This window comes from Chinchilla lanigera, unplaced genomic scaffold, assembly GCF_000276665.1.
Source record: "Chinchilla lanigera isolate Chin_1 unplaced genomic scaffold, ChiLan1.0 scaffold00094, whole genome shotgun sequence".
Lineage (NCBI taxonomy): Eukaryota > Metazoa > Chordata > Mammalia > Rodentia > Chinchillidae > Chinchilla > Chinchilla lanigera.
In genome coordinates, this window is record NW_004955495.1 from 5,547,175 (window position 1) to 5,557,441 (window position 10,267).

The 10,267-nt window shown below is 54.2% G+C and overlaps 1 protein-coding gene across 1 annotated transcript in view; it reads right to left on the minus strand.

The window, feature by feature from the left end:
- Tbxa2r (thromboxane A2 receptor) overlaps positions 1-10,267 on the minus strand; it is a gene marked incomplete at its 5' end in the record, with an annotated part of 18,060 nt that extends 7,793 nt beyond the window's left edge. The window contains 1 exon segment of the mRNA XM_013505254.1: positions 10,058-10,267.

Sequence of the window (10,267 nt, forward strand, 5' to 3'; positions counted from 1 at the left end):
TTTTTTTTTTTCCTTCCTTTTTTTTAATCAGTTGGCCCGACAAGACCTCACCTTGTAGATGGGAGCTGAGCCTCTGACTTTAAAGAACGTACGGGCTCCTCTCTCTTTTGTTTGAATTATTTTAATCAGCACAGTGTCGTCCTACATGGAAGAGAAGACTTTGTCCCTTTTTAAAACTCCTGCAGCGTTTTCCTGGGAAGCCAGCAACAACCAGCAGCCAGGCCAGCTTTGGCTGAGGGCTGATGCAGTTCCCTGCAGGTCCTAAACCCTGCCTGGAGCCATCATGTTCTCCCTAGATCCCTTCCTTGTTTACATGCATGTAATTTGGAAACATATGCCTGAGGACCTGAGCAGAATAAGTGAACATATAAAAAAACTGAAAGAGAGGCTGGGAATATAGCTCAGTGGCACAAGCGCCTGTCTAGCAAGCACAAGGTCCTGAGTTCAATTCCCAGTACCAAAAAAAAAAAAAAAACCAGAAAAAAATCAGGCCACCCCACTGCCAAATTCAAAGACCCAGTCCAAAAATAGGCATCTGAAATGAATACACACTTCTCAGAAGCACAGACGGCAAACAAATATATGAAAAAATGGTCAACATCGCTGGGTTATTCGAGAAATGCAAATTAAAACAACCGTGAGATTCCATCTCACTCCAGAAAAAATGGCTGCCATCAAGAAATCAACCAATGCCAAAGCTCATGGGGCTGTGGGGAAAAAGGAACCCTTTTCCACTGTTTGTGGGAGTGTAGACTGGTGCAACCACTATGGAAATCAGTGTGAAGATTTCTCAGAAAATTAAAACTAGAGGTTCCATTTGACTCAGCCCTCCTGGGTATCTTCCCAAAAGAATCAGAAGCATCACATCACAGCAATATATGCACACCTATGTTTATAGCAGCACAGTGCGTAATAGCCAAATCTTGGAAACAGCCCAAATGCCCATCAACTGGTGAATGGATAAAGATATATTTTTATACAATGGAGTATTACTCAGCCATAAAGAATGAAAAAAACTGAGGCATTTACAGCTAAATGGATGCCCCTTGAGACCATAATCATAAGTGAGATAAATCAGACACCCGTGTGTGAGTATCACATTATCTCTCTGGTGTGAGAGACTGAAAGTGGAAATAAGAACCAAAATGTAAGATAGATATTGTGAAATAGAAATGGTTGAAAAGGAAAGGGGAAAGGAAGGAAGGGAAAAGAAAAACAAGAAGGATAAAATGGAAACAAAGCTTTGTGAATAAGGAGGGGAAGAGGGTGGCAGGGAGAGCAATGGGGAAGAAAAAAGAGGAATCAAGATGTACCCTGTACAGGTACCAATTCCCTATGATGCGTGTGATTGTTATGCATACCTAAACTGTACCCATAAACAATGTAAGGGCCGGGATGTAGCTCAGCGGCACAGCGCCTGCCTGGCAAGCGCGAGGTCCTGAGTTCGATTCCTGGTCCCCGCCCCCGGAAAAAAAATTTTAAAAAGAACAAATGCACAGCGTTTAAAACTTAACTGAAGTGACTGTGAGTGTACAAAAACAGAGCCACCCCATTCTTAGGGAAAAAGGTTTCCATGTCTACTGCCTTAAAGTAGAAAGGCCTTCTCACTATCAGAGTGAGTGCAGAGATGCTTCCCCCGTGGCTTCGCCCTGCTTCAGGAAGGAGCCAGGGGGTGGCTCCGCGGGGTGGCGGGCACTCCCACGAGCGGCGGTCCCGCCCTTATTACCCGGGAGTCAGAGGACTAGGGAGGGGCAGCAGGGGGTGAATCCCCTTCTCCCTGCCCGTTAGTAGGCCCAAACGGAAGCAGAAACGCCCTCAGTGGGCTCCCGTCTGTGCTGTGAACTAAAGTTGAGGCGGAGACGTCTGCAGCCACTGCGACAGTGTCCGAGGGACGCCCTTTGAGACTCTGGGGTCTCCCCCTTCTGCGTGGGACACCACCTTGAGGAGCCCAGACCCGGCTGACGCCCTCTCTAGGTCCCGAGGGCAGCTGCGGGGAGAGCTTTCGGCCTCGCCGCCCGAGTTGCACTGGCTTCGCCGCCGGGCTGTAGCCTTGCCGAGTGGGAAAGGTTTGACCCTGACCAGACAGCGGCAGCCTGTCTCCCGCTGCCACGCGGTCCGGCTCGGGCTGGACCGGGAGACGGAGAAAAAAAGATGAGTATGGGACGGAGCTTCCCACGAGGAGGCTGTTCTTCCGTTTTACAGCGTTTCCGCTTAAAACAGAAAGCAGGGCACGAAATCGCTTATGTTCAGGCTCCCGGGACTCCGGTGCAGGTGGACCCCCAGGAGGAGGAGGATCTGCCAGGTGAGCCGGTCCTGAGATTCCCCGCCCGTCTCTCAGGGAGATATGAGTCTCTCCGGTCTGCTTGGTGATACTGGGAGGTCTCTTTACCTCCTCCTTAAGAGTCCCCAGGCCAGTAATGGGCTCCACCCGCTCCAAGGGACTCAGGACTCCAGGAGGGCCCCAGAGGAACCAGGCAGTCCGCTCCCCGTCAGCCTGCTCAGGTGGCCTTGGGTCCCACGGGGTGCACAGACAGCTTTAAGCCCCAGATGTTGAACCCTCTTTCAGCTGCAGAAGTCCAGCAGTGCAAAGAACCACTAGGCCACCTGTCGGAAAGATTAAAAAAACCCAGCTGGGCGTGGTGGCACACGCCTGTAATCCTAGCACTCGGGAGGCTGAGGCAGGAGGATCGCTGGGAGTTGGAGACCAGCCTGGGCCACAAAGTGAGCTCAAGGCCAGCCTGAACTGCATAGTGAGACTCTGTCTCAAAAAGACAACAAAACAAAACAAAACAAAACAAAAAAACCAAAACCCCTACAAGGTGCTAGGAACTATGCAGATAAGCAATATGCTTTCAGAGGCACAGGAACCCTCCCTGGAGAGGCTATTCTCCCTTCAACAGACCCAAACTAGGACGGTCATGCTAGTCCTGGGCTAAAAGTCACGTCTGGTTTTACCGTGGGGATAAAAAGGTGTATTAAGTCCCTTGTAAATGTACTAATATAGATCCGTCTTCCAGGGCGGGAGAAGCAATAGTGGGACATCATTCCATTTGTCCGCCGACCGCAGATGTCCGCGTGAATTATAAAAACGTCAGATGCGGCCTCAGACACCTATGGCCCAGTTGCTGGACGAGGCCTTTTCTGTGTTCCACCATCCGTCCCCGGAGGAGGGACCAACAAGAAAAGCTGAGATTACAGCTGTCACCACTGGCAACGCTTTAAGCCCACCCGGGTCATCTAAGGGACGATCTGGGGACAACTGGGGAAAGAGTTCTTCTTCCAAGTGCAACAGAACTGGGCCTTGGGCGCAGGGCTGTACCAGCCTGCTCCTTGGCTCTGCTCCGAATGCGCCGGACTCATGGCACCGGAGGTCTGACTGTCTCCGTTCCCAGGGAGGGCCTACACCAGCCACCACCCTCACTTCCTGCTGCAGTGAGTGAACAGCCCCAGGGGAACCTGCAGTGGCATCTGCGTCTCCTCTGAGGAGCCCTGGGTAATCTTGGACGTCAGTCAATTCAGTGACTGCATCCAGCTCTGATTTCCCTGTCCTAGCCCTCCTCCGGGTCTGTAGTTGGGGTTGAGGGGACCCTTAGTCAGAGATTCTTTACTCCTGCCCTGATGTGTCACTTTTTTTTTTGTCTTTTTGAGACAGGGTCTCGCTATGCAGCTCAGGTTGGCCTTGAGCTCACTTTGTAGCCCAGGCTGGTCTTGAACTTGCAGTCATCCTCCTGCCTCAGCCTCCCAAGTGCTGGGATTACAGGCATGCACCACCACGCCTGGCCCTCTGATGTGTCACTTTGAAGGGCAAATTTTTTCTTTTTTTTTCTTTTCTTTTTTTGGTACTGAGCTATCTCCACAGTGTCCTGCTCCCTTGCTAGGAAGAGATTTGCAAAATTGGAGGCAATGCTCAAATTCTGGCTAGGGCCAAAATGGATTTTATTTGTTGGGACCACACCAGGTCACCTTGCACAAATGAGCCAACAAGTGGCTCCTGCTGCATGGTACAGCAGGACATCTGGGAGGGCAAACTCTGGTAAGCCAGTCTTATAACTAAAAGACCCCAGCTGATTTCCCAGCCGAAGACAGTATCCAATCAAGAAGAGCCAAGCAAGCATGAGGTCCTGAGTTCAAGTCCCAATACCAAAAAAGAAAAAAGAAAAAAAAAGTCACATAAAGGCCTGTAGCCTCTCATGGGCAGCTTTTTCAAATGCAGATGGCCTTTTGTAGCCCGACAGCCCCATGGCAATCCTCCCATTCTCCCTGTAGTGAGGCCCTCAGGAGAGTGTTGGATACTACAAGAACCCCTCCTCGTTAATGAGGCTGTTGTTCCAACCCATGCTCCGGTGGTAGATCCGTATACATTTCCCTCCTAAATTCCAGGAGACACTAATTGGTCCTCAGCCTTAGATTTAACAGATGCATTTCCCCCTCCCTGTGCACCCAGATTCCCAGTTTTGTTTGCCTTCCAATGTGAAAATCTCATTGCAAGAGAAAAGCAGCAGTGTACTTGGACAGGTCTTTGCAGGGGTGTAGAGACAGCCCTCACCTTTTTGCTTGGCATTACTCTTAACCTGCCTTTGACGCTCACAGGCCCAGAAGTCAGCCACTCTTGTGAACAAGTGATCTCCCAGACCTCTGCAAGCAATCAGGACATCAGTGACCTGCCCCTCCCAGACCCTGAGGAGGTGCAGTTCACCAATGGCAGTAGCTTTGCCCAAGGAGGACGTGGAAAGGCAGGCTATGCAGTTGTTGGTTCACAGCAGGTCACTGCACCTAAGCCCCTTCCCCCAGGAACCTCTGCTCAAAAGGCAGAGCTCACAGCTCTTACTTGGGCACTGACGTTAGGAAAAGGTAAAAGGTGAAATATCTATACAGACTCCAAATATGTCTTTCTGGTGCGGCACACCGATGCAACAGTCTAGAAAGAAAGCACCTCACTGACTAATGGACAACCATCTATCAAGCACAGAGAGGAAATTCCACAGCTCCTAGAGGCTACAGGTTGCAGTCATGGGCAAAGGATACCAGACAGCTGTCTGACATCTCCTTGGGAAATCAAAGGGCTGATTGGGAAGCAAAAAAAAAAAAAAAAAAAAGACAGCCTTGCAGCCTCTTAGGGCCCTACCCTTATTCCTCTGTTCCTGAGGAACCATTAAAACCGGTCTATACCCCCAGGCCGATAAATGGGCCCCAGAACAAGGGGGATTAATAAGGGATTCTGCTGGTATTCAGAAACAAACTGGGGACACAGAGGAAGGCTGTAAAACACTTCCTGATTCCTTCCATATGGGAAGAGATGCTACATCAGAAATGCTCACTCGATTTTTCACAGGACTAGGACTGGTGGCTGCCACCTGATGGGTCCGCAAAGCTTGCCCACTCCGTGCCTAAAAGCACCCAGGCAAGTTCAAACTGCCTCCTTTACTCGACGCTGTGTGAGGACAGGGACCGGCCCTGGAGAGGCCTGGCAGTTACTTTACCCATCAGCCTCCATGTAGAGGATTTAAGCAGATGTTGGTCCTGATGGACACTTTTACAGGCCAGATGGCAGCTTTTACCACCTGTTCACAAAAGGCTATGGAGGTAGTCAAGGTGCTTTTTAAAGAGCTCACCCCCAGAGTTGGGCCGCCCCAGTCCCTCCACAGCGTCAACGGGCCTTCTTTTACCTCCCAGATAACTCAGGGTGGCCATTTGGCAGCCTCAGTCTTCTGCAAAGGCAGAGACAGCCAACCAGGCCCTAAAGCGGGCTCTGGCAAGACTTTGACAAGGGACGGCTGAGTCTGGGCGCCAGCTGCTGCTAATAATGCTCATGGGAGTTCAGAACTTGCCCAAAACTGGGCTAAGTCTGAGCCCATGCAAGATGTTCCATGGGAGGTAATTTCTATCCTCCGATAGGATAGTAGACCAGAGGCCAGGAGACTCTTACAATATCTCATTAATCTGGGTCAAGTAAAACAGGGTGACCAAATGTACGGGAACAGAGTCCTGCCAGCTCCTGGCCCAGGGAGACTATCCCGTATCTGCCCTGGAGGCCAAGTGCTTGTAAGGTTTTAGAGAGAGGGGTCTCCCACTGACCAGTTACAGACAAAATGGAAAGGCCCCTTTTCAATCGTCCTTGCAACACCCACTGTAGTGAAAGTGACAGACATAGATAACTGGATTCATCTTTCTAAAATAAAGCCAAGCTGGGCATAGTGGCGCATACCTATAATCCTAGCTCTCAGGAAGCTGAGGCAGGAGGATTGCTGCGCATTTGAGGCCAGCCTGGGCTACATAATGAGTTCACAGCCAGCCTGAACTACACAGCAAGACCCTGTGTCAAAAACCAAAGAATTGAGGCTGAGGCAGGAGGATCGTTGGGAGTTTGAAACCAGCCTGGGCTACAAAGTGAGCTGAAGGCCAGCCTGAACTGCATAGCCAGACCCTGTCTCAAAAGGTCAAAACACAAACAAACAAACCAAACAATTAAAAAAATGTTTAAAAAGCCAGTTCTGTCTGAACTTTCTGAAGAACACAATCACCCAAAAGGAAAAAGTTATTCTTGTGAGCCCATGTTGAGCCTTGAGATTTCTCTTCAAAAACTCAAGACTCCAGTGCTGCTGCAGAGAAGTAAACAGGATCTTGCTGAGGCCATGGGTCTCAGATATGACATTCCTCTCTGACATACATTTTTCTCTACAGAAAGTGTGAAAATCTGACCTGCCCCTCCTATCCGGGCTAACAGGAAAGCTTCTTATTCCCATCACACAGGCAGCTCCATGTTCACTAACTCTTTCTTCGTTGTCTTCTACCAGGTTTTTCTTTCTTCAACCCAGCCAGGGTGTCACCACTCCCCAAGGTGGGTGGAGAGCCCATGATCCCCAGGAGGTCGGCTCTACGGCCCCTTCCGGCTTGAAGAGGCTGCAGAAGACAGAGCCCTCCCCACCCTCAGCAGCCCACAAAGACATGGGACTTGTGCTCTTAAGGGGAGATGAGACGTCCCCTCAAGGCAGGGCACAGAGAAGTTGGCAGGGGAATAAGCAGGACCCGTGAGTCACAAGACCCCAGGACACGTGCACCAAATAACCCTCCGGACCCTGGACGTACACTTCTTGCTGGCTCCCGAGACACATGCAAGGATGGTGAGAGCTCACTATCGTGCCTCTTCACGGTGGCCCACCCTCAGGCTGTAGGGTGGACTTTTATGTTTACTTTTCCTCTTTTTTACTCAACCCAAGTTCTCTCCTCAGAGCCAGTTTCTCCCTTACCCTTCGCCTTCAATTTTTCAAAAAAAAAAAAAAATGTGGAACTTTTGCTGGGCATGGTGGTGCTCGCCTGTAATCCCAGCACTCGGGAGGCTGAGGCAGGAGGATCATTGGCAGTTCGAGACCAGCCTGGGCTACAAAGTGAGCTCAAGGCCAGAACTGCATAGCGAAACCTTGTCTCAAAAAGACAAAAAAAAAAAAAAAAAAAAGTGGAACTTTGGACCATTTTTATTTCATTCAATCCTTTGTTCGAGACAGAAGGAACCTCCAGCCAGTACCCCAAAGCCCAGCGACACTGGGGGGCCTCAGTTTCCCTGTGTATAAACAGATAGTGGGCACTCCGTTGGTGCCGGCCTCGAGCAGGGCCGGAAGTGGAGGCCGGGGGAAGCCGGGTGGGTGGCCCGGGCCTGGCTCCCATCTCCTTAATCAGCGCCTTGGCAGGGCCCCTGGGTTCTGTTCTTCCCCGTGGAGCCTCATAAATTATCGAGCTCCAGACAGCTGCCCTCGGTGCCCCCTGGCCCAGACCCAAGGCCTCTGCCACCTCCCTGGGGGTGGCCTCAGGGGAAACTGAGGCCCAGAGAGGCGCAGGGGTGTGTGTGTGCTCTTCTCGGCTACTAGAGATGGCAGCCCTGGGCTCGGGCAGGGCTCGCTCTGTGACCTCAGACTCGGACTCCCCCTGGGATGGGGTGCTCCCTCCCTCCCCAGCTGGTATGCTATTTCTAAACATTCCCGGGACTCGGGCTGTGCCTTCGGCCATTGTCCCGGCTTCTGCCTGCCTTGACTGCCAGGCTCCGTCTGGGTCTCTGGGGTCCCTTGACCCCACTCCAGTGTGCGAGTCTGGTAGGCCTCGGGGATGTACACCTCCGGTGACCCGGAGCCCTTGGCTGTGGGGAGGCTGGAAGCTGGTACCAAGTCCCTTTGGCCACAGCTGGCGGTTTCCAGTCCCCCGCAGCCCCTCCCTACTGGGGCTCAGGTAATAGTGGCCGTCTCAAGTTCCCCTGGCCAAGCCGGCCAGCAAGAGGACCTGGCATCAGGGTCCTCTGTTGGCAGCAAAGCACAGCAGAACCCTCACCAAGCACTCCTCTTCGGCCCTAGGAGGGACAGCTCCTTCTCTGTGCCTCACGGGATCGGGAATTCCAGCTTCTTGCAATAATGCTAGAAAAACAGAATCCTTAAACTTAGCCAGGTATGGTTTCACACACCTGTAATCCCAGCACTTGGGAGGCTGAGACAGGAGAACTGCCACGAGTTTGAGGTCAGCTGGGGCAACAGAGTGAGTTCAAGGCCATCCTGGACTACAGAATGAGACTCTGTCTCCAAAAACAAAACAAAACAAAAAGAATCCCTGGGCCTTGGACCAAGGGAGGTTGGGACTCAGCACATCTCGGATTCTGGAATTCTAATAAGCCCTGACTTCTGGAATCCTGAAGGCCTCAGATTCTAGAACTCCAAGGGACCGAGCTTCTGGAACTCCCACAGCAAATCTGTCTGGGTCCGGGCTGGGGACATGGCCGGGAATGGGTGCAGGGTGTGGGGCGCCCCACTCTGGGCCCTGGGCCAGGTGCCGGCCCCAGGCTGCCGGGAGCTCAGAATGTGCCGCTCCGTTCCCAGGCCCCCCTGGCCATAGTGCGAGGGGCACATGGCTGGCCCGGCTCCCACCCAACACCCTGCTCTGGCCTGCCCCCCAGCCCGGCCCCCCAGCAGCTTAGACTCCCTCTCAGGGCCCCCGACCGCCGCACTGAGCGGGAGAATCAGCCCTGCTACGCCACAGCGTCCCCTCTGTGAGACAGGCGAGGGCACCCACCCACCTGGGGCCTTGGCCGTTCTGCTCCGGCCCGACGGCCCCTCCCCCCCGAAGCAGTGCCCGGGCCTGGGCGCCCGTCCTGCACCTGTGGACAAGGCGGGAGCCCCGGGACCTCGGGCACCTCTGCTTCTCGAGGACTCTGTCCGCGTCTCGGTGGCCACTACGGACGAGGCCGGCCTCTGCATCGGGGCCTGTGGATTCCGATCCAGATGCTCACCGCGTGGAACCCTCCCATCCCGACGCCCACACACCTGTGTGCAGCACACCCGGCCTGCGGGCACCAGCGTGCCCACCTCCCTCACCACAGCCTTTCGCTTCCGGGACCTTTTCCTGTTTTTGACTCCAATGAGGCCCCCCCTAAGCCCGAAGGGTGCAGATGGCTTCATGGCCTGGGCACCCTGAAACGCGTGGCCCCCTCTGAAGCTGGTTTCCTCATCTGTGCATTGAGAGTGTGGACCACGAGCACAGCGTAGGCGGGAGCGCTGGGCCTGGGACCAGGGCGGGGACCCAGGCCACACTGCTGGGGGTTGATGGTGGACCTGTTACACGCGCACACACACACACTCACACGCACACTCGGGTGACAGGGGAGATGGGGACAGCTCTCCGCACAGCCAATCGGATGAACGGGCAGCCACACAGAAGACACACAGAGCACAGACTGTCAGGCACGAACACATGGACAGCCACGCACAGCCGTCCAGAGACACCGCAGCCCCAGCTTCCGGCAGCCCCTGCCCTGGGCCAAGGGACCCTCAGGACCGGCCCGGCCCCTCCCAGACCCGGACAAACCTGAAACAGAGGTCCAGCCCTGGCCAACCCCCTCGCTCTCGCTGACTGCCACCGGCAGGGGACAGACTGACACCCAGCACCGGGTGGAGACACACCCACCCACTGCAGGGCAGGGCAGCGGCCGCGCCCCGCGGAGGGCTGTCACCCGTGGGCGCCTCCCGCCGGGCCCCCCGCGTGAGGGCGCGGGCCTCACCTGGGAACCTCGCCTGGGCCTCACCTGGCCAGCACTGAGCTGCCGCGCCGGGCGTCCGGTGGTCCCGAAAGCGGGTCGGGCGAGTGCTCTGGCGCCTCGAGGCCGGCGGGAAAGCAGGAGGAGGGCAAAGGGTGGGATACGGGAATGCCGTCCCAGGGGCCTCCGGGGAAACTGAGTCACGGGGCAGCGGGCCCGAGAGACGTCGGGCAGCTGCAGGTCGCGGCGGGGCCCAGG